The sequence below is a fragment of the Micropterus salmoides genome, unplaced genomic scaffold (genome assembly GCF_014851395.1).
Source record: "Micropterus salmoides isolate LMB-PRFRI ecotype aquatic unplaced genomic scaffold, ASM1485139v1 Ms_hic_scaffold_6, whole genome shotgun sequence".
In the NCBI taxonomy this organism is placed as follows: domain Eukaryota; kingdom Metazoa; phylum Chordata; class Actinopteri; order Centrarchiformes; family Centrarchidae; genus Micropterus; species Micropterus salmoides.
The window spans coordinates 4283610-4309125 of record NW_024044348.1 but is presented as its reverse complement, the minus strand read 5'-3'; the positions used below and the strand labels follow the sequence as shown (position 1 = coordinate 4309125).

The following is a 25516-nucleotide window of genomic DNA, read 5'->3' as shown; positions in this document are numbered from 1 at the left end:
AGACCATCATTGGGATCAGGTAATCGGTGCAGTTAAAGTTCGTTAATGTCTTAACGTTACAGGAGAAAAACGGGAACTAGATGTCAGGCAACACAATTTAATCTGAAACAGTGCCGTGATTCCCATTAAAATCAATACAACCCATGCAAAATCCAAGATAGCGCGCTGACCGGAGCGCTGGTGGTCGGGATGTGTAGTACCTTCAATCAGTCTGACAGTCTATTATGATAATCTGCGACTTTAGAATTTCCAATCACTTCCAGTTTGTAGATGTTGTTACTATGACCAACAAAAACTTAAAAACAACGTTGCTTCGTTTAAAACTGTGAACACAACATCTAATACAAGCTACATGTGGGTTTTTTTTTTGCTATATCATGACAGATGGAAGGACAGACTGATGAAGATAGTTATAGTATAGTTAATAACATTTTTAGTTAACCTAGCTAGCTAAATGCCCGTGAATACTGGACTTCATCACAAGAGGTGGCCAAAAATAACGAATGGCCATGCTGCTCTGCTGGAGTACTTTCTTTTTTTTTTGCTAGCCTGCTAGCCATGAGAACTTGGTAAGTATTTTGTTTTTTTTCTTCCCCTTACTGGTAAAACACCTTTATCTTTAAATATTAAGTGTGAAAGTTATATTCGTAGTTTTATTTATGTTTCTACAATACTAAAGGGAAACTAAAAATTGTCTAACTTCAGTCAAAAGTGTTTGTTTTTTCTTCCCACAAGCGAACGCGCCGGTGAGGTGGGGGTTACTCCTCTCGCTGCCTCCGCTGCTCTTTGGCTGCGCTCCGGAGAGCAGCTGCAGCAGAGCGCCGGCAGAGAGGAGAGTCACGCAGTCTAAGGGAGAGACTGCGCTCAAGTTGGCGACGACACCGATGCTGAGGAGGACTTTACTCGTGTTTCTTGATCGGCATCTTTTAAACAGTTCATTTTTAAGAATGGCTTTTTCCGTGTCATCTCTCAGACCGATGCTCTAACAGTGAAGTTATTTGCTTAAATACTGCGAGAATGAACTTTATTTAGAAGGTATCCCTCCTGCAGGTAAGCGCCACAGCTGTTATTGTTCACCCTGTTATGCTTTTATTTACTTATTTTACACACAGAGATGGTCGGCTACACATAAACTGATTGCATTTTTTCATTATTAGAATATCCCGAATGTGGGGTTGCATATTAGTGAGTTTATTATAGTGAAGTCTATTTTTAATATTCTACATTATCTTATTATCTATTCTACAAGATTATTCCTGTATTATTATTTTTTACCAGAAGTTGCTGCATTGTTATATCGGGAGTTATTGTAGACTGTCCTGCTGAAGTTGATTATTGGATTGTAATACTTTGCAAAGACCAGACGGATTAAATCCTTGTTGTCTGTGCGACATTTTTGCCTGAAATAACCCGCATGTCTTGAAAATCTGCATAATTGCTCATTTGAGCTAAATGGGCAAGTGAGATTCACGAAAAGTCAACATTATTGTTTCTTATTAAGAAGGAATTACAGTTCTAACATGATCTTATATTCATTTGGCATATTCTTTTCAGTCCTAATTAGCCCACTATTATTTATTTATATGATCGCTGTCTGTGTTTGAGGCGTCAATCTGAGGCTGGCATGCCTAAAAAGTTTTTCCTAGATCTTTTTTTTAAAATGAAATTATATGCTTTCTTTAACCCCAGTCACTTTGTGGTTCATCCTTATTTACTGCAAGTTGACTTGATCTCAGTCTCTTCACTCAACTGTGCCGTCATTAGGTCCCAGAGCTCTGCTGGTGTTTATTCCAGCCATCTAATCGGGATGTAGTCGACTTTGGCCGACGGGTGAATGTAATTAACTGTAATCAAATAGCCGGTAGGACAGAAGAAGTGAGCTGCTCTGGGTGTTGAGGACTGAACACCGCTGGTGAGTGTAGAGACAGTTTCCCAGCTAGAAGTCTGGACTCTACAGTGATCAAAAGGTTTTGATCTTAATTAGATGGGTCAGGATGTTTATTGCTGTTGTAGTATTTCCATTGATTCCCCCTGAGGCATCACAGCAGGCAGACTTTACACGGAGAGTAACACGCTGTCAGCACTAGATGGCGATCTTGAGCAAGGCACGTGAGAGCCAACAGCTGGTCTGCAAGAGTTAGTGTTGCTAATTTATACAGAAAAGTAGTGTGTGCAGGTTTCAGGTCATGTCTCGTTGAAGAATATATTCAGTAGTCAATAATTCAAATAAATTGAGCATTTGCGTTTAATGGTCTAAGAATGGGAATCTCAAAGCCAATGGGCAGATTAAAGTAACCAGAGAGAGAGAGAGAGAGAGAGAGAAGTGCTGTTTGATTTCTGTGTTGTGTTTCCTCCTCAAGTAGCTCCATTTACTGCTGTGGTTAGAGACTGTGCTGTGCAATATGCCAGGGAGACATTTGTCACAAATGTGCCCTCGCAATAATAGTAATGCAGCTTTTGACGACTCCTGAGCTCTTACTTTAATTAAATGTGTTTTACTCTTCAAGATGATGCTGTGTGGGCGGCTGTGGGGGGTGGGGTGGTGGGGGTGGTGGTGCTTGTGGTGGTGGCGGCGGGTCAACAGTTCAGTTGAAGAATCATTTCAGGACCATGAGTTGCCAAGAGTGCGTGCAGGAGCACGCTACACTCTGCGCAAGCAGCCTGCTACTGCTTTGTAAGACATGCAAAGCAAAAAAAGCTGCATTTATCTCTGAGGGGGGAAAAAAAACAGCTAATTAAATGAGACTGATGGCAGACGGCTGCAGACCTGAGTCTCAGGATCGCTGGAGCACGGCTTGTACTTGAAGCAATGCTTGGTTGGAAGAGTGCCATTTGATTATGTATCCAGGTGATTTCAATAATCAATGCTCATAAAGCAACGGAACTAAAGGCGAAAATGCAAACTTGAATGTGACACTCTTGTTTTAGATTTCTCCATTATCACTTTTAAGGTACTTAAAGTGGGAAAAAAACTTAACAAGCTCTTATTATGAGCCATAAAAGAGTGAAATTTCCTGATGATGTGACAAAAGGCTGCTGACCAAAAATCTAAATGTTTAGCCATTCTTTGAAAAAAAATATCAAACATGAATTAATTTTGGTTTGGACAGCCTTGAGTATACTAGCTAATTATTAGTGGCTGCTGTAGGAGTCATAAATTGAGAATTTATTCTTGAGCCTGTTTGAAAACTCTTTGGGCCACATCTTAATAATTGTTGCCTCCACACTCCTGCACTTGTGATTTCGCCTTTTAAATAGTCAACATAATTCCAATCGCTGTTTAAAGTATAACAGGCTGTTGAGGGGAGAGTATTGAAGTGTGTCGCCAGCAGAAAACAGTTCCTCCAGGCCAGCTGCCCTCCCATGCATACAAACCAAACAGTCCACTGCTCTTTGCATCCACAAAGCCATTAAACAGCTGATTTGGTGCAGAGTACAGGGGGGATATTGGAGCAGGCAGTGCTCTGTTCCTCCAGGCCTTTTTAAAGCAAGTCTTCTTTTCTTTTTTTTTTCCATCCCTGACATTCAATGATGTTTGTGCAGACGTGTTGTGCTGGAAGAACTGCTTGTCAGTCTACCAACACATTAAACTAGACTTTCCATTTCTATTTCATTCCAAAACGCTATTCATATTCATGCTCATTTTCGAGGGAAAAAATTGCTGCCTGGAGCACGTCAGGCAATATTTGCAAAAAGATAAACAATTCTGGGCACACAAAAAAATTCTGTGTTATATCTTATGAAGATTCAAAACTCAGCTGTAATGCGCTTTACCTTCATGCCAGCAGTCGTAATAAGAGAGTGGGTCTCATGTTTTATTTATTTTATTTTATTTTGAAAGGAAGTTCTTAATTTGTATATTGGGATTTTGTGTTTATCTGTCAGAACTGTTGCAAATTCTCCCTTTTTCATCATCTCATAAACTTGAGAAATTCTTGCCAACCCCCAAAATATTTACCAGATAACACGGCATCTGGCACAACACTTTGAAACACTGACTTCCTCTAACAGCTGATGGCAGATGGATTACACCGTGTGAGCGTCTGAAATGGTCTGTCTGTTTCAGTCTGGACGGACCGTGATCCGCGGCGGCAGCAGCAGCAGCAGCAGCAGCAGCAGCAGCCGCTGTGTTTCCAGTCTGCTGAACCCTTTCAACTGGGTATCCACCGTGTTCTGACGGATCAATACTTGTAATCAGTGTTGATAAATGGGATAACACTAGCTGTTGTTTCTCAAGGACATGTTATATTGGAGTGCCGCTGCCCGTGGCTGGCTGCTTTTGCATAGCAAGTTTTGCCTGAACCTCTTGTGCTGCTTTATCACACATAAGATGGGGAAAAAATGAAGCAGCTTCAGGGTGAAAGGAGGGAGGGGAATGTCATCACGAGGGAAATCCTTTAAGAGTTTCTGGTTTTAAAAGGTGTTTCTTAGGTTATGCCTTTCTTTCCTCAACTACTCATCTGTGTGCGTATGTCTTGTAATGTTGTAAACATCGTTGCGGTGTTCCAGAGCATAACCCCCCAGAGAGGGTGTGCGATGGGAGTGATGAATTATGGAGAGACTTTGTCAAGAGGTTTGAGCCTCTCATTCTCAGGATGAGGCAGCGGCAAAAACATCCGTCATGAAATTCAAATAGCTCATAAGGTGGAGGTGAAAGGGAGAAACCATTAAGGCCAGCCGCCCATCGGCTCTCAGCGTCTTATTCATCCCGCAACAAAGGCGGAGCGGAGGAGAGGGAAAAGAGGAAGAAAAAGCAACATAAAAGACTTTTAAGTGGTTCTGCCTGGTGGGTACTTTGGAGTGGACAGAAAGAGGGTGATGGAGCTGACCATTACAAAACATCATGAATGCTCTCCCCAGGGCAAATGGATGAGTAACATATTATACACAAAACAGACCTTCTGCATGTTGTTTCTGCACACAGAGAGAGAGAGAGGTGTAGTTTTTATTTGAGAGGACAGTTTTCGGTCAGGGTCACATGTTGTTGTTCCAGGAAGTTTGTGGTCGAGAGCCACAGAATCTATAGACATCCTACAGTTCTCGCTTTGATCACTGTGGTCTGACAGTGAGACGGAGAGTGATGGATGAAGGAAGTGTAGAGCTGAAACATTTGGTCGATTTTAATTGATAAATCATTTGACAGAAAATTAATCTGGAACGAGTTTGAAGTTTGGTAAGCGATTAACCGTCATTTTTTTGAAAGCGAAATGCTGAAAGTTCAGCGGTTTCAGCTTCATTTAATAGCTTAGCTTAAAATGAAAATCTTTAAACTGCTTTTTTTTTTTTTAACTGTTGTTTGGACTAAACAAGATATGTGAAGACTAGATTAACTTGGGCTCCGGGAAACTGTGATTGACATTTTTGACCTGATTCTAAATGAATCGAGAAAACAATCAAGAAAATAATTAACAGATGAATCAATAATCATTAGTTGCAGCTCTAGACAGTTTCCAGACACCATCACATCATCATGAACCGCTTCTGCAATGTTTGTTTGGAAAAATGGGCCGTTTGCTACAACTGTCCTCACCAGAAAAACGACAGCATTGTCCTGAATGTAACACTGCAAACGATGAGTGTTTTCATTAACAATTAATCAACAAATCACTTTATAGATTAAGTGTTTGGGAGACAAAATGTCAGACAATTGGCAATTTCCTAAAGCTGAAGACTTTAATTTGTTTGTACAACCAACACCTCAAAACCCAAAGATGTTTAGTCTTGATAGTAATAGACGCTGATATCTGGCATTTTGCATTAGTTGAAGCTGAATCTTTCATTCACGAGACCCATTTACAAAAAAAATCTGCAGTGTAGCTGCTGTGACACGATATTGGCGCTCCCACTTGTGAGTTTTGGGAAGGTGGTGGAAAAAGTTAGTTTCGAACCCTAAATGTCCTCAGTCACAGTCCTTTTTTGTACTATTATTGTCTAGTAGAGAATAATGCCGCTAAATGACGTCACTTCTGACAGACTTTAACCCGCTCTCCCTTAAACGTCAGCCACCTTCTGTAATCTCCAGCAGCACCCAGTGTGTGTTCCTGTTTCATTCATTCATAAATAGGTGTGTGACGAGACTCTTAAACCACGAGAGCGAGACGAGATTTTAAAACTATTTTTAAGAAATCCTCAATCCTGAATTATATGAAAATTTTGAGCATTAAACAGTTAATTTCCTGCATTCTCGTAAATTTTTCTGCACCAATTTATGGTGGAAATATTTTTTATTTATGTAAAGGGAATAAAATTCAGGCAGCAGGTGACAATTCAGAATCTAAAAATATAACAGTATGTAAGTGAGTGCAGCTCTCAGGCAGTCTGTGTTGCTTTCTGATCTGTTTCTCCTGTAGATCCACTGCTCATGTAATATCATTGCTGCTGAGTCAGCGCACATGCAGGCACGATTTAGTCTTCACTCCTCTTTGTGTCTTTGTTTGTGAAAGTAACCTCTTGAAATCCAACGAAGGTTAAAGTCAAGGGCAACTGGACTTGGTTGAAGACACTGGAAGACGTTTCGTTCCTCATCCAAAGGACTTCTTCAGTTCTGACTGACTGGCAGGGAAACTCAGCTATTTAACCTCAGTGGGGTCGTTATCCCGGGTCATCGATACCGCTGGTTCGTTAGTGTTCCTTGTTGCTGTGACGACAGTCGTTACATTCGTTAAGACTACCTGTGGCCAAGACTGAACGACCATCGTTGGCATCTTCACCTGAGGCCAATAGGTTACGTTTGTTGAGTTTCCTGGGAAGTGATGAAAGGACAGCATTGTAAGTGGGGGATAAGTGGTGGCGTAGACCCCCTCCCCTGTTCAATGACGGCTTCTCAACCCTGGTGTAGATGCTTCCTTGACACCTCTTTCAAACCATCCATCTTCTCTGTCTAAAATGTGCACCTGGTGGTCCTCAAACGAGTGTCCTCTGTCCTTCAGATGTAAGTAGACTGCAGAGTCTTGACCTGAGGAGTTGGCCCTTCTGTGTTGAGCCATGCGTTTGTGTACACAAACGGCCTCAGGTGAAGATACCAACGATGGTCGTTCAGTCTTGGCCACAGGTAGTCTTAACGACTGTAACGACTGTCGTCACAGCAACAAGGAACACTAACGAACCAGCGGTATCGATGACCCGGGCCAACGACCCCACTGAGGTTAAATAGCTGAGTTTCCCTGCCAGTCAGTCAGAACTGAAGAAGTCCTTTGGATGAGGGACGAAACGTCTTCCAGTATCTTCAACCAAGTCCAGTTGCCCTTGACTTTAACCTTCGTTGGATAACTATGACCTGGATGACTGAGAATCTCATAGAAACCTCTTGAAATGTGCACGTGGCGCCTTTTCACTTGAAAAATGTATTAATGTTAATTCCGTTAGAAACTCCTGGACTCGCTCCTGTGTATCAGCAGGTTTTCTGCTCATGTTCAAAACTTTCTGCATATTCAGAATCTCTCCCACATATCTGTGTTCTTGGACATGTCCAGAAAAAAGTCGTAACTTATTATTTTTACATTTTTAATAACAATATAACGAATGTTCAATAAATGTTTGATTTTATTCACTTGAATCACTTAATTTTGGGGGGAAAAAATGCTTATTTTGTTGAAGAAAAAGGACTGAAAAAAGCTTTTACTTAATTTTTCTCATGCGTATTTGTTAAAGATTTTATCACAATTGTTTTGAATGTTCTGCCTCAGATTTGTGAAGTTATTCACTGTTTGGCCTCAAGTTTTGACCAAAAAGACGAGTTTAAACCACAATTAACCATCAGGTTTCTTCAACTTTGCCTTTATTAAACTCGAAAGAAATAAAGATTTGAAAGTTATCGTGATAATTATCGATATCGACAGATCTGCAACTTTTTTTATCATGATAACATTTTTGGCCGGATCGTCCAGCCCTATCATAACGTCGTCATTTAATGAGAATTAACAATATTTTTAAAGTCTGCCTGCCCTGTACTCTGCTGTGCATCACGTTATTGCTGCGCTGGTATTTTCCTCTTCAGACCATTTGACCGACATAATTTGGGACTGCATGTTGCACGTGAAACCAAAACTAACTGAAACACTTGTGATAAGCCAGACATCTCACCACAGATCCACACACGAGTTCAGCACCTCTGATAAAGTGTAGCTCAGAGTGCCAAACAGAGCAAGGTTGTGCTTCAGTTTTTAGATGTTTATATTGCAGAACTCTACCAGTTATTTTACCACTCAACTGTCTGGACTCACAGCGTGAGAGCGGCTTCACTCGATTACTATCATGGTGCATGCTGGTGTCGCATTAGCTGGGCGGAGTTGATTGGCTTAATCGGGCACGAGATCTCGTCACACCCCTATTGATAAAAATTCCATCTAAAACAACACATTACTGGCTGAGATAACTTGTATATTAGATCGTACTCTGCAGGAATAATATAATTATACATGACTTTACTTTACTTATATGTCGGCGATCGGGCGCCCTGCTCGCTAAATATCAGCATCGGCCATTGAAAAACCCATATCGGTCGAACACTAGCCAATCACGAGACAAAGAAAAGGGGCAAATGCTCACAATTAAGAGTGAGAAGGAAACATTTGAAGCAGCCTTATGAATTATGTTTGTAACGGCCATATTTAACGGTTGTGTAAGGAAGTGACAAACAACCTGTTTAGTTCGGAGGGCTTGTTGTGTTTGCGTCTGATCTTCAAACTGGATAAACACAAATTAGAAAGCATCAATGTTCTTTCAACGTAATTAACCCAAATACATTTTCTGATTATGATGATTTGGTTTACCTAAATAACACCTAAACATCTTACCTCTAAAGGCATCTAAAGATATGTTTCTTCTGCCGAATGTAGTTCTAGTGAAAATTATTCCTTGTGAAGTCCAGAGAAACACTGATTCTGGAAACAGATGTTTCTGCTGATTTATTATTAACGACTGTATATATATACTGTGAGGGTGAAAGCAGGACATAGGTGATTAAAAATATTTGTGTGGGGTGAACAAACCTTTAACGTTTACAATGCTTAGTTTTAATAGTTGTCAGCCATGTTTGGAGAAGGGGTGGGTCTGGGCTGGACAATAAAACAATAATAATAATTATCACAATATAATTATTTCCAATAACAATATAACAAATGTTCAATAAATATTTGATTTTATTCACATGAATCATACACAACTTAATTATTTTTTTGACGGAAAAAAAGCTTTTACTTAATTTTACTTGTGCATATTTGTTGACAAAGATTTTATCATAATAGTTTTGAATGTTCTGCCTCAGATTTGTGAAGTGATCCGCTGTTTGGATTTAGAGTTTAAACCACAATTAACCATCAGGTTTCTTTAACTTTCACTCAGGAGCAAAAATCAGCCTTTAATCTCGAAAGAAATAACGAGTTGATACTTATCGTGATAATTAGCGATATGGAAAGATATGAAACTTTTTATGGTGATAACAGTTTTGGCCGTATCGTCCAGCCCTAGGGGAGTCACTGTCATGCACTGTTGGATTGATCTGGTGTGTATCTGAATCAAGCCTCAAGTAGATGTTTCTGGTTCAATTATGTTATTTTTCAACTTCTATCTTAACATTATATTAATCTGTGTGATGGATTGTGGGGAAACAAGCCTCTGTCCATTCCGTCGCTCCTCTGATGAGACATGTTTTGTCGGTTATCTGCTAAGTTGATTGACATTTTCATTGCATACCAACACGGAGAAATTACTTTACATATGCAGTGCTCAGATATGCTTGTCTTTGCTGTAATTTTTCTTCTATTTTTCTCTCAGTTCTGACCAAATTCCTTTCAGCTGCTTAACAGTGAGCAGCACTGTGTTGGAAAAGACCTACTGTGCATGCGTTTGGTGTTGATTATCAGATCCTTGATTACTGTCTGATAAAAGTAATGAATCTTGATTTTAGATCGCTCATTTTATACAAAACAATGTGCTTCACAAAATACAGGAAAACAGACAGAAGAAGATGCAAAATTGGGAACATTAAAAAAAGTAAATGGATATTTAACAAATAAATGAGGAATAGATGTGCCCGTTGATATGCTTGTAAGATAACACACGTCCTCAATGGGCATTGTACAAATATACCAAACATATACACCTATTTCTTTATTTCTTCATCTGTTTGCGTTGTTAGCAGTATGTTAGTCTGCAGGAGTTCACTTGGCGTGATGTGGATTTTAGTTAGATATGGATTGCAGCATTACAAGTATGTTTTATATACAGGCACCCACAGGCAGCATTTAACTTTTGGCTACTACTGCACTTTCAACTGCAAACGTGAAAAAGTTTTTTTTTTAATTTTAGCATATAGTTATTTCAGACAGCCTCCTAATAGTGGGCCTCGACGAGGTCCCTGTACTACAAATCAAGTTGCATATCTGGACAGTACAGTAATCATAGTAACCAAAAAGCCTCAATTGATGCCAGCTGGAATTTGTGAGCTTTTTGTGCCATTTCCCACTGCTTTCATTAAATATGAGAGCCTGGAGATGGACAATCCGAATCATTATGTTCCTCGTAATAAGTAACGACCTTGCCTGCTCTGACAGAAGAGTGGATCTAAATTATAGCAGCGATCACCCTGTGACACCGCACAGCCATTGGGACAGAGTGAGGGAAGAATTTAATTTTGCTGTTGCATTTATTTTGACTGTACCCCGAACATTGCAGAGAGCACTTGTCAGTGTCCTCTGGAAGAGAACACAAGTCCGATTAAAGAGGTGCTCGCTGGCTGAACAGCCTCTCCATCTCAGTGTTTAGTCACTCTCCCTCCTTGGAGTGGGCCTTCAGATGAAGTTGTCGACTGCAAGTTAACCAACTTTGGCAGCTTCCCTCATAGAAGACGCTGAGAGCTGGAAGCATTATAGTGGATTATACTAAATCCAGCAGAGCACAGCAAGACTTGCTCATTGTAAAGCGATCCTCCTCCTTTTCTGACAATCAACAGTCTGAGGAGTCTCAGTGTGCGGTTAGTTACAGGCCGCGCTATGACAGCTGCTAACCAAACATGTGTTGTGCTTATTTAGGTTTTGGTAAATCAATATAACTTCAATCAAAACCTGATGCTACCCAGGTACCAGTGTCTCATTCCTCTGAACATTATCTGAACACATGTTCCCCAGAAACCAATCCGTGTTTCTACACTGGAATACTACCCTTCCTCAGGTTTCTTCTAGTTTGTCATGCTCTGAATAAACACAAATGTGTGTTATGTTAAATGTAGATTTTGAAACAGGGCCTCACGACAAGGTAAAAATGTCACCTTAGGGCCCCTTAACATTTTTAATTGTGCTTCAGTGTTGCATCATGCTGGACGCACTTTGTGATCAAATCCAATTACAGCAAAGTGGAGGCATCCTGATGGCCTAGAGTTATACAGAGCGTATACCGTGAACCGCAAAGTGCCTGATTTGCGTCTAATGTTGCACGTCCTTCCCCATTTATCCCCCCCGATTTCCTGTCTTCTCTCTACTTTAAACTATCTATTAAAAAGGCGTAAAAATTGCCTAAAAATATATATTTAAAAATGACCCCGCTCTGCATGATTGAGAATCCAACCTTGGGAACTGTCAGTCTGGACAATTAGTGTCTTCCTCATAAAGACTGGGGCCAGAAAACATCAACACTAATGCCGTTTTCGTGAATGATCTCACTAGAATCCTTAACCGCCGCGAGTTTCTTTCCTAAACCTCAAGCTGCTGTTGCTGCACCTTCAGCTGAAGCATTTTCATATGAGCCACGACACAGATGACCTTCAGTCTGCTAATGCTGCTAATGAAGGAAAGCGCTGATTGCTGTGTGCTGCTGCGCATTGGAAGCACCTTCATGTGCTCTGATGTGAATTCTAAAGCGAATATCTGAAGGAACTTTGGAGATAAATGTGCTTTCTTTTGCTTTAATGTTAGCAGCAGTGCTGCAACAACATACTAATTCTGATTGACAATCCTCAGAGGTTTTAAAGGCTGGCAGGTTTCGATACACATGCATTTAATAAGGAGATGGGTGATAAAGCACTGTTAGCATTAAAGGACGTCCATAAACATAATGTATCTGGCGAATGTGTTACTCAACACATGTGGTCATCCCGCATCTACAGATAACGTGTTTAAAACTTGAGCTGGATTCACAATTTTTACCAAATTTAAACATGTTTACTGTGTAAAACATCTTAAGTTGCACAAAATCTAACCATTAAAAAACAATTTTAACTTCTCTCATGCAAGTCTAAATTGTAGGCGCGTTTCTGTTAAATGCAAATTAAATTAAAGAACACATGAATAATGAAAATGACCTCAAGGTGTCACACAACAGCAAAGAAACTCGTTGTAGGCTGCTATGGCAACACATCCACCATTGTGTGGAAGAGTTAGTTTGCCCTTAGCGCTGACAGAGTTTAATACATCTGAGAAAGAAGATCTGCTTCCTGTTACAAAACGAGGCCTGAATTTCACTCTGTGTGTGTTTGAGGTAGAAGGCCGAAGGAATGATTTAATGTTGTGAAACAAAACTTTACGTCTCTGCTCAAAGCTACAGCTTCAACAATATGTGTAACAAATATCCTCTTTATATATCATCTAACAATGACAGCGTTAGCATGCAGACGTTAAGGACGGAAGGTTTTCCAAGGTCACCATCTTAATTTAGCATGTTAGCATGCTAACATTTGCTCACATAGGGTGACTACATGGTCCTCTTGTTCCCGGACATGTCCTCTTTTTGGAACCAAAATGTCCGGGACTTGTCTTTTGCTTTCTACAGTCTGCATTCATTGTGTGCGTTTTTGCATTACAGTTTACTCTTTGGCACACCAGGACTTTTTCTGCCATACCGGCACTTCTCACAAGCTCACGCTACTCTTGTCTGTCCTCTCTACCGATGGAGGAGGAAGAAGATCGGTTGTTTTTATTTATCCAAGCGTTTGCATAAAGTTGCTCATCAGTGTCACTTTTCGTGAGCTGACCAATCACAGCCTGGATGGGGCGTGACAATAAAAAAATATATATATATTGACGCTCTACAGCAAACTTTAGAAATGTTGAACTTGCTCTGCATGAATGGTTCTGATTATTGACAAGTTAGCAGTTAGCATTAACAAATCAGAGACTAACCAGCATGTAGACCAAGGATTTAATGAATGAGAACATGATGAAACTGCTGTAACTTGAATTAATATTACACTAATGGTAAGCTAGATATGATACTATTATTTGAAATTATAATGGATACACTGACATTGACCCTAATCAAATCCTAACAAGACAGAAAACTGTTTTATTTGTGAATCAGTTGAATTGTTGAATATCAGTCAACGCTGTTGAAAATGTTACAAATGGGCCTACTATAAACAATCTGGAGGCAGACATTGGCCAAATAAAGTGTAACCTATAAATATATTAGTATACTAACATAATACCAGATACAACCAGAGCCAGGATGCTATTCTACGAATATTTTCTCCTTTTGCTGCCTCTCGTCTTAAGAGCAAAACATTCCTCTTGTGCTGTTTTACTAAAATTATTGTTGTCATAGTGTGCGTGTGTCCATACACATTGCCAGCAATGACTTAAATCCCCCCAAGCCCCAACCTTACACCCGCTACCCGTGTCCGTCTGCCTATTGCCCCCACTGTCCTCTTCTTTAAAAACCAAAATATGGTCACTCTAGCTAATTAGCACTAAATACAAAGTACAGCTGAGGCATCGTCATCTGGGAACCAGACTGTTTAAAAATTTGTTCCAGGCCTTCTGAGTAGACGATGAGATATTTCACTGGTTAATTAAAATATGGACCTGCTGGTTGCTCTTGATGAAAAGTAAAGGGATCAGTAAAGTCCTTAGTAAAGTCATCCTCTGGTGACCATGCATGTGTGTACAGAATTGCACGGCAATCCGTCCAATATTTGTCAAGATATTTCTCTCTGGACCAAACCCATCGACTGATTATTGCTTCTCTAAAACCTTACCCGTCACTGAGCTCCACAAAAGTCCAAAAATCAAGCTGTCATGTCCTGCACCACATGTTGGACACCAGCCTAGTTTGTTTTTGTATTGAAAAAGCTGAAATGCCTGCTGAATATAAATATCCCTTTTCTTCTGCAGTTTGAAAATTTGAGCGTAAACACTTTGGGATTAATTTTTCTGTTTTGGAATAAATTGGAATTTTCATAGTGAAAGAAATCCTGCAAAATATACCAATTTCTCCTGTGAAAATCTCTCAACTCTAACTAGCTCATCAATAATCCATCATGAATCGCGTGTGATTCAAAGGGAAGAAGAGCATTTCAGGTTTGGAGTTTTCTTCTTCTGTGGCCAAATTAATCTCAACTGTTAAGACCTGAGCATTTAAGCCGAGGAACAAAGATGATACAGTTATTCTCTAATCAGCTATTGTGTGGGGAAATTCAGAGGTTTTGACCTTAATGCATGTACCGTTTTTTAAATTTGTAACATAGCTGGGCAATTATTTAGTTTGATAAAGACATCATATGTAAACATGAGGATAAAAAGTCCAATGATATCAAATAATTATCTCTACATAAGGGCGGTAGGCACTGAAACATGAAGCTGAAGTTCTTGTTTAAAACAATCAATGACTAAATGGGTGTGTTTTATCAATATTACCCAACATTTAAGACAAGCCCTGTGCTGTCACATTGTTTTAGATCATTTGAGACCATCTGAATACCACGTGCCTTGGCAGCAGATGCATTCAGCCAGTTTGAAATTGAGATAGAATTGAAAAGCCTGCAGCTACCCTGAGAGTACATTTGAGATATGGGCATTATTATGCAGCAAGTGCATTTCCCATTAAAGAAATCCTACAATCTAGCTGAGCTAAATCTAACTCCTGTCTTTCCATCACAGGACACACACACACACACACACACACACGCACACACAAAATAACTTAAGGGTTTACTTTAACCCCAGTGCCCTCCCTTCATTTCTGTGACGATCAATTATTAGCCAGTTTATCTCAATGACAAGTGGACCGTCCTCTGCGGGGCTGTGTGTGACTTTTTACAAATAGTGCTGATATGTCTTCTTATGTGTGCCAGCTCACCCGGGGGAATATCACCACTAACCCGCAGCCTCCTGGCTTAACTCCTCTTACTGTCTGTCAATAGGCACAGGGGAGCGGACCGCCTTCAGAGGAAGCACTGAACTTTATAGCACATCTCTGGGCGAGTGCGCAGACAGAGCTGCCAGGACTTATAACTTTAATAGTTTAGATGTTACATATCTTTCATTGAGATGATAAACACGAAGTGCTTTCACAACTTAAAGCTTCACTAATCAGGCCCTCTGGGATTTTGCGGGCATTTTCAGTGATTGTTGCGGTCTAAAATGCTTGATTTTGCAGCAGCTTTTCTAAAAAATTGCGAAAAAAGTTGTGATGTTTTGTGCATTTCTTTGCAATTAAATTGTAGGAATACAATTGCGAAATCCTGAGGGGACTGACTTATTGATATTTTATATAAACAATGGCTTAAACTACCATGTGTAAATGTTAAACAGGTAGGGACAAACCTACATACAATTATCACCAAACTCTGCAGGTCCACTCAGCTCATTGTTTTCTGTTTTGGTTCACTCTAATAAGCTCACATCAGTGTTGTTTCCAGCAGGCAGCAGTGAAAAACCTCTTACAAACCCACTGTACACTACCTGCTCAGCACCGAATAGCAGACAAACACACTTAACAACTAACTGGTGAACATAGTGGAGCATTTATCAGCCAGACGCTTTGCTGCTTGCTCTTGCCTCTCGTCTCTTTTTTTCTGCTAGAAATCAGCAGCTCTTGGATACTTTTAAATCACTGGGACTGTCAGATAAAGTTGGCTCTTGCCATACTTTAAAAACGTTTATGATCTTAGTGCTACGCGAGTGCGGCCTATCAATAGCACTAGCCTGTACTGCAGCGACTGGAGTTATAGCTAATGCTAATTAGCAACAAGATGCCCCACTTCTCCACGGACGACTTCTGCAAACTTCTACAGAAAATTGCAGTGCTGGAAACCAAGATCCACAGGTTGGAAGTGAATGTGGAAGTGAATGGACTATGAGGGAATGACAGCACTTTACCGTGGACCCAAAACAGTGGACAAGAGCATGCTAACACACGGCTAATTAGCACCAACAAGACCACCAAGAAGCAGGAGGCCTGTGTACTGGGTAATAAATCTCCCTGGAACGCTCTTGGTGCAAAGCCTAAGAGTAAATTTCCTGGGGAAATGGGAGGACGAGTAACGTGGCTGAACATCGTACTGTGAAAAACATCATACTGCACATCGGGGCCAATGATGTTGTGAAGCAACAGTCTGAAGTGTTGAAAGAGGACTTTAATAATCTGTTGAACACAGTCAGCTCTTTGAATGCTGAGGTGTTTATCAGTGGCCCTATACCGCCAATCCGAAGAGGAGCTGAGAGATTCAGCAGATTGATGGCATTGAACACGTGGCTCTCAACGGCATGTACTGTCCATTTAGTGCATTTCATCGAAAACTTGTACTTTCTGTGGGACCGCAGACATCTTTTTAAGGCAGATGGACCTAACTAGTCAGGAGTAAAATTGTTCAGCTCCAACCTGTTTTACTTTCTGCGTCACTCATCTGTTCCCTCTGCCAAGGACAAGAGACAAGAGGAATCTAAACAAGAAGATGACATAACACGCCAGAAACCTTGAAGGAAAGTCACCACAGCCCAAAACAGAGCTAAGAGAAGAGTGAATTTTTGGCTTGTGGCCACAAATGTTACTCTAAATTAATGCTAATATTGCTCTTTATGTTATTTTGTTTAGTTTTGCTCTATACAGATAGTTGCGAGTGATTTATCCATCTCACTAATGTAATTTTCAGCCAACACGGAAGCTGTAGCAAAGATTACTTGATTGCTGTAAGTTGAGGAGTTGTAGGAAGATAATATGTAATCCCCAAGCGGCCTGAAGTTAATCAAATGGCCCCACAGACCTTGAAGTTAAAATGCCCAACTGTACAGCAGAAATAAACAGGTTTACAGCCTGGTACAAAAAATGGTTTTATTTAAGGCTTAAACTTAATTGAGTTTAGAGAGACAGGTGGGTGCCCTCTCATGTGGCTAGCCGCTAGGTGGTTCAGCAACCAGGCTTTATTTGTCATTCGACCCAACTCGGCCTTGCCCTTTTTTAGATTAGCCAGAGTCGGGCACTGCCAAGATGGCGACGGCTGGAGCAGCAGAGAGCCGCCCACACATTGAGCTTCACACAGAAACCTAGGGTGACGTCACAGAGACTACGTCCATGTTTTATAGTGTATGATAATCCCACCTAGAAAGTGCTGATTAGTCGATTGTTTCCCCAAGGTGGAAGCAGCTATTATTAACACCAGACCTATTTGAATCTGAAAATATCTGAGATGTGTGTGATTGTTTTGAAGTGTGGAAACCTGCTACTCTGACTCTGCCATTAACAGTGTTGTTTTAAAGCCATTCCTCTGAGGATTTGGCTTTACGTTGGGGGTCATTTTCTTGCAGGAAAATAAAGCTTCTCTGGCAGCTCTCTCGGGGACTACAGCGGGTTTTCCTCCAGGATTTCTTTATTTCTTGCTGCTTTCATGTTACCCTCCACAAGCCTTCCAGAGCCTCCTGCAGAGTAACACCCCACAGTAAGATGCTGCCACCTTCCCCACAGCTTCGTGGTCTGGAAGGTGTGTTTCAGCTGATGAGCAGCAAACATGGCATTTAATGTGATGGCCAAAAAGCTCAATTAGAGAATCTTCTTCCACTTCTCCAACATACCTTCTGGCAAACACTAGCCCAAATATAATTTTGAGTATTTGAACTTTGCCATAAAGCTGTGACTAGTGAATCACCCAGGCACCAACTGTAGTCTCCCATCTCAACCATGATGACCTGATCTCAAACGTGATGCTCCTTCAGAGCTGCCATAGGTCTCTTTAGAGGCTTCACCAACTCACTGGTTCCCTCTCTCACAGACACTCAGTTTGAGTTTCTGAGGACGAGGCCTCTGCCCGAGGCAGATTTATAGCTTTGACATATTCTTTACATTTTTATAGTAAAACGTGCTGCACTCTGAGGGATATTTAGTGCCTGGGAAACTTTTATATGTCCTTCCTCTGATTGATACTTTTCAATAACCTTGATGCAAATTTGTTTTGAATATTCATTTTTCTCTTGATGTTCTTTTTACCATGAAATTGACTAACCAGCAGTTAGTCACAGATGTTTTTGGCGTAAAAAAAAAATCTTTTGATGACAAGTGATCTCTTTTCAGTTTACTGAAATAGGCTGCACCAGTGAGGACTTGAACAGTACATATAGTGAAGTTACAATAACAGGCACGTTTGAACAATGCAGACCACACTTTATCTGCGTTAATGTTGTTGAGAGGTGTTGAGCAAAATACTAAATCCATCACTAACTGCAGAAGTTCTGCTCTGTTCTGCTAAGGACAAGACGAATAGGATGTTAATCATTTTAGATCAATTATCTAATAAACGTAATTTAAAACCCAGTATGTTCACACTCACAAAGTTTTAAAAAAGACTCATTGTGGTTTCGATGAATCTTGAAATGAAAGTCCTCACAATAAGAGCAACAACTATTAAGGGCATATAGATTTGAAACATTTCAAACACGGCCAAAACAAATAAGACATCAACCTTCAAACTGAGCTGGTGGCAGTTATGGTCTTTCAAAGTTAGAAATGTTGACACCTAATGACCCTTATCCTAACCTGCTAGGACTAGTGGTGTGATTAGTATATTTATAAGGATAAAACAGATCTTCCCTCCAGCTGAGGTACTGCATTTGGGTTATAAAGTTTTATAAAATGGGTAGCTCAAATCAGGCCTGCCCACAGAAATGACTGGGCCCCTAACAAGGTCCAGTAAATGGGCCCTCCGCAGATTTGATTTACTCATGTCAGCGCATGCAGTGCTCTATCTCTCTCCTACATAAACACATACATGGCCTGACGCATCCGGTGCACTTTTGATGTTTTGACCTTGCCTACAACAAACGTTACTCATACCTTGTTCAGGAGAGGGGGTTTCATTGTGAAACAGGCTCTATTTTACTAAAGCAACATTTAATATAGAATTAAAGATTTTTAGAAAGTAATGGTGTGTTTTTTGGTACAAAATTAAATTTGGTTATATTTGCTTATATTTAGAATGAACATCATTAGTGCTGGACTGCATGGGGCCCCCTAGCAGCTGGGCCCCAGAATGCTCCCCCCCCCCCCTTAAGCTGATGATACACAGAGCAACTTTTTGAGCAATCTTGCTGGTGGCAAGTCCGACTATGTTTTGAACGGATAGCGGTGGTGCGGGGAGGGTGGCGGAGTGATGGGGGAAGGGGATTACGGTAGTAATCTTTACTCATTGCCATTGACGGACGCCAAGAATATGCAAGCAAGCAGGGACACGGCAAAGATACACAAACCACTGCCTCCGCAGTTACTCAATTCAAAAACTCTCAGACGCAGGTCTTGAAACGAGACAGATTATGGCTGTTAGTGGACACAAGTGCGAAGCCAAGTTCAAGTTACCAAAGTCAATCTATAGCCTACTGACGCTGGACAGTTTTTTTTAGTGGCTGCACAATAAACCACAACGTGCAAATAAATCTAAATAAATAGTTTTAATAATTCTGGACTTTGATGTATGTTGCTTAGCAACCGTTATGCGCTATGTACCGGCAGCCTGGTGGAACGACTTTTTGTACTCATAAAGAAATTTCTGACCTATTGATCAAATTGTAATGTTTCTCTTACTTTCTTTTCACCATACTTGGTAACCGTTTTATAAAAGCCATAGCTCACTTCAAGCCGCTTATTATATCACAGTTAAGGGGTGTTCTTAAGTACCTTTCATTATACCATCACAGTGGGAAAGTCAAACTCTGTAAGATGCCTAATTCCTGAGTGAGTTTTTTCAAAAAATACTGTGATTACAAAAACACTCTTTTCACTGTGGAATACAGTCCCCTCCAAAAGTATTGTAAATTCCTTTGTTTTTGTTGTTCACTGAACACATTTGGGTTCAAGATCAAAAGATGAGACAAGAGTTCAGAATTTCTGCTTTTATTTCCTGGTATTCACATCTAGATGTGTTAAACAACTCAGGACAAACCACCGTTTGTGACCACAGCATTCTTAGGTGAGTAAAGGAACAAATAATCTTAAAGTAAATAACATTTAATATTTGGTGGCAGAACCCTTGCTTGCAATAACCGCCTCAAGCCTGCGACCCATCGACATCACCAAACTGTTGCATTCTTCATTTGTGATGCTATTCCAGCCCTTTTACTGCAGCTTCTTTCAGTTCTTGTTTGTTTCGGGGTGTTTCTCCCTCCCAGTCTCCTTTTAAGGAGGTGAAATGCAGCTCTGTTGGGTTCAGGTCAGCTGATTAACTTGGTCAGTCTAAAACCTTCCACCTTCCCCCTGATGAAGTCCTTTGTTTTGTTGGCAGTGTGCTTTGGGTCATTGTCCTGCTGCACGATCAACTTCCTCCCCATTAGTTTCAATGTATTTCTCTGTAAACTGGAAGACAAAATGTTTCTGTTCACTTCTGAATTCATTCTGCTGCGACCATCATCAGTCACATCATCAATAAATATTAATGTTCCAGAAGCAGCCATGCACGCCCAGGCCATGACATTACCTCCACCGTGCTTCACAGATGAGCTTGTGCTTCGGATCATAAGCAGTTCACACTTTGGCCTTTCCATCACTTTGCTAGAGATTAATCTCGGTCTCATCAGTCCATCAGATTGTGTTGCAGAACTTTTGCGGCTCATCTCTGTTCTTCTTTGCAAATTTCAATCTGGCCTTCTTATTCTTCCTGCTGATGAGTGGTTTGCATCTTGTGGTGTGGCCTCTATATATTTCTGCTCTGAGTCTTCTTCCAGCAGTGGATTGTGATACCTTCACCCTGCACTGTGGAGGTCGTTGCTGATGTCACTTCCTGATGTTTTGGGGGTTTTCTTCACAGCTCTCACCATATTTCTGTCATCAGCTACTGTTGTTTTCCTTGGCCGACCTGTTGGACGTCTGTTGCTCAGTACACCAGTAGTTTCTTTCTTTTTCAGGACGTTCCAAATTGTTGTGCTTGCTCTGCCCAATGTTTGTCCAATGGCTCTGCTCGATTTTCCTTCTTTTCTCAGCTTGACAGTGGCTTGCTTTTCTCCCATAGACAGCTCTCTGGTCTTCATGTTGCTTTATCCTCTTTAACAGGAAATGCAGTCTTTATAGGTTTGAACCAAGGATGAAAACTTAGACTAGTCATGCAGAGATATTTAATATTTGGACAATCAGCCTAAAAGGCAACACCTGGGCAACAAGAAACATCTGACAGCCACATGGTCCAATAGTTTTGCTCACTTGAAAAATGGGTGGGTTCAAATAAACGGTGGTATGTTGAGTTGTTTAACACATCTAGATGTGAATACCAGGAAATGAGAGGAGAAATTCTGAACTCTTGTCTCTTGAACCCAAACGTCTTCAGTGAACAACAAAAACAAAGGACTTTGCTTTCCCGTTCCAATACTTTTGGAGGGAACTGTATGTGTTAAACAACTGTCTTGTGTATTTGCTTTGCACTGGGAAAATATTAACTGGACATGTAATGGGGATAAAAACACAAATCTCAGAGACACGTGGGGAGAAAAGTTTGTTGAAATCGTCATTGCATGTCATCCACTGTGCATCTTTTTAACAAGCTACAGTCCAAGGGTCTAAAACGCGGTCAACATTGGTAGAGACACAACATGATGTAAATGATTTCTTGTTGCCCATGTAGTGTAAAACTGGACTGAAAAACATGCACTTGCGTCGGTCAATTGTCATATTTCGGATTTTATCATGGGTCGTAGTGCATCTAGAGGACAAGGCTGCACAATTGCCATCAAAATGAAAATCACATTTTCTCCCAAGATTCTTAGAAACGCATTTTTTTTTTTTAAATGATAAATTGCATTCCATATAGGCCAAACAACATGATTGTTACTGGTCCCTGTTTGTTTGTTTTTTAATATCCAGTTTTATGGAACGCTACATTTAATAATCAACTCAGTCTCTTGTCTGCCGTTAATGGGAACACCTTTAAACAATTGTTTCCCTGTGTGTATAATTAAAATGTTACAGCTCACATATAGATGTAACACCGAGGCATAGTCAGCTACGTTCACGGTCCGTTAAGCACACAATAGTTTTTTTCCTCGTCCAAACTCCAACAGGTGAGACGATCTTTCAGTCCTGTGTGATCCTCGGGGGGGAAAACACAGTCTATTGGCTCGGCCCTTTCATGATGAAGTCATTGCTGATTTAAACTGACTGTCAGGCTCATGGACAGTACCATACTTTGACTAAATAATAAATCTGCTATGGCCTTAAAAGTGTTGCATATTTCATATTTTCATCTTGACTGCGACTGGCGACCTGTCCAGGGTGTACCCCGCGTTTCGCCCAATGTCAGCTGGGATTGGCTCTAGCCCCCCCCCCCCCCCCCCCCCCCGCGACCCTGTACACAGGATAAGCGGTTGATGATGGATGGATGGATTTTGACTGCTGCTCGACACTTGGTGTGTAACATTAGAGCAGGTGGCACATGAAGAATAGTCGGGGATGGCATTGAGTAGCATTTATCTAGCATGCTTGGCCTTTTATAGCTTAATTATATTTTTAGTTTTTGTAAATATTTTGGCAGTGTTTCAGATGGTTTTTACAAATATGCTTTTACCTGTCATCACTGTCTATGAATCCACAAAACTTCCACACAGCAGACGGCAAAACACCAAAAGCACAACACTTTCATCAGAGCTGATGATGGACGAAAATATTTTCTATATAAACTCAGCAAAAAGAAGAAACCCTTTTTCACTGTTTTTCAAAGATAATTCTGTAAACATCCAGATAACTTTACAGAACTTTATTGTAAAGGTTGTAAACAGTGTTTTTCATGCTTACCTCTGGAACAGTCGTTAAGAGCCAATTAAGGTCACAGTTATAAAAACTCAGAACACTAAAGAGACTTCTCTACTGATTCTGAAAAACAGAAAAACACCAAAAGAAAGACGCCCAGGGTTCCTGCTCATCTGCGTGAACGTGCCTTAGACATGCTGCAAGGAGGCACGAGGACTGCAAATGTAGCCAGGGATATAAATTGCAATGTCCGTTATGTGAGACACCTGAAACGGCGCTACAGGGAGACAGGCAGTGGCAGATCGTGTGTAACAACACCTGCACAGGATTAGTACATCAGAACATCACCACTGCTTGACAGGGACAGGATGGCAACAACAACTGCCCGAGTTACACCAGGAGCGCACAATCCTTCCATCAGTGCTCAGACTGTCCGCAGTAGGCTGAGAGAGGCTGGACTGAGGGCCTGTTGTAAGGCAGGTCCATAACAGACTGCATCACTGGGAACCTATAGGCTCAAACCCACCTTCTCTGGACCAGACAGGACGGGCAAAATGTGCTCTTGACTGACGCGGTTTTGGCTCACCGGGCGTGATGGTCGGACTAATGCTGTGATTTACAGGGAAGATATCCTCTTTCCTCTTGCGGTACCCTCGAGGGCCATTCCCGCCAGAAATGTCTGGGAACTTGCATGTGCCTCGGTGGAAACGTGGGATAACATCTTACAGCAAGAACTGGCAAGTCTGGTGCCGTTGATGAGGAGATGCACTGCAGTACTTTCTGCAGCTGGATGCCACACCAGATACTGGCTGGTACTTTTGACTTTGACCTCCCTTTGTTCAGAGTTAGTCACATGTCTGTGAAACTTAATTCAGTTTATGACTTAGTTGTTGAATCTTTTTGTGTTCATACACATGTTGAGTTTGCTAAAAATCAAAGCAGTGGAAAGTGAGAGGACCTGTCTTTTCTTTCTTTTTTTTATATATATATAGTTTCCTCACCGTGATATGGTTTACTCTATTCTAACTGATTTTGTTGTTACAAGGCTTTTTGTTTCTCTGCATTTTACTCCCCAGTCTCTAACCCGTTAGATTTATTCATATCATCCTTCTCTACCTGGGCACAGTTTTTCATGGGGACAACTTGGGAGCGCTTGATGCAACACATCTTCCTGCTAATGCAAATACAGCAGAATTATTGTCATCCAAGAGATGCATAGAGGCATTAATCAAGTTTCTGATTTTAATGTGATTAATCGTACAGCCCTGGCCTTCATGTGATATTTCAAACATTACTGATGCAGCTCTAATCCTAATGTAATTTATGTGTCTTTGGTGATGATTTACCTAAAGGATACCTGTATAATTCTTATGTTTATATTTGTGACTATAATCTGTGTGTAATCTGACCTGCCCTTACAGTTATAATAGATCTAGAAAGTAGTATTTCAGTCAAAGTCAAACAGTTCAGAACATACTATGTAAGTCTTCACAAAATCTATATGGTCCTGATTGAACCTTTAAAGCCTAGTGCTTAATCAGCAGCATACTTAGGCTTCTAATCAATGTAAAGGTGGGTGTAGCGGCGGCCAGCCTGCCTGACAAATTACAGAGAGTGACTTGTGTGAGTTGTGCCGGGGCTTCAGAAGTACCTCGCAGCGGCTCGGTTGCCTGACAGGCTTCACTCATGAATTACGCAGCTGACATCGCTGCGCTCTCGGGAGAAAAGTTCCTGCCGGGATGTCGAGAGTTTGCATCAGTTGTTTGTTCTTGCAGACCTTGATGAAAGCTCATCGCCTTCACCTCCTTCTCTGTGAATGTACTTTTAGACGTAAATGCCTTTCAAGTCTGGGGGTTGAGTTTGGATTTAAATACAGTAGCCTTACAAAGAAAGCAGATCTTGTGGTGCGATTGTGTTGGCTGTCTCGCATCCTGAGATTTCATCACTTTGATTAAGTTTTGCATGTCATGACAGCATTTTGTGATAAAAAGGCAGTATACACAATCCCTGTGGGCCATGTCAGTAACTGTTTGTCAGTCACTGTCCAGATTTGCTGCTGTGGGTTCGCTAGCCCACACCTCGTTCTGTCCACTTTAGTGTCTTAGGTCCTGAGAGAGTCTCCATAATAGAGAGGCAGAAACTGGGGCACCCATAATTCAGAAACCCCTTTAGTGTGTATGTGTGAGACTCAGGCCACATCAACTATTTATGCTCTGCAGACCGCAACCTCATTCAGGCACGTTCAAAGGGAAAGTAACCAGCAGTCATTATGCAGCTTGTACTCATTATGCAGTATTGTAAATTGATCCTTCTTTCATTTGCTGAATGTGTACTAGTTTGTACATTAACGCTGCAAGATACTTGGAAAGATTCAAGATTTCTAGTAATGTATCATACTGCGCGCGCTCAATATGTCATCTGGGAAAGCAGGTCAATTACTGAAGGGATTATTTTTCTAATCATAGTGGATAGATTTTTGGAATAAACTGGAATTAGCAGAGCTGTCTGTTGGCAGGAGTTCAGTTTTAGGTTAAATATGCTGACATGCTTCCTGTACAGAAACTCAATGACCGATGTAAAAATAATGGAATCT

The 25516-nt window shown here is 40.9% G+C and overlaps 1 protein-coding gene across 1 annotated transcript in view; it reads left to right on the top strand.

Annotated features, from left to right (window-relative positions):
* The first annotated feature begins 35 nt into the window (after positions 1-35).
* Positions 36-25516, top strand: part of LOC119889986 (multiple epidermal growth factor-like domains protein 11) — a 159830-nt gene continuing 134349 nt past the window's right edge. The window contains 2 exon segments of the mRNA XM_038700963.1: positions 36-569; positions 736-1050. The gene's annotated coding sequence lies outside the window, so the exon portion shown is untranslated.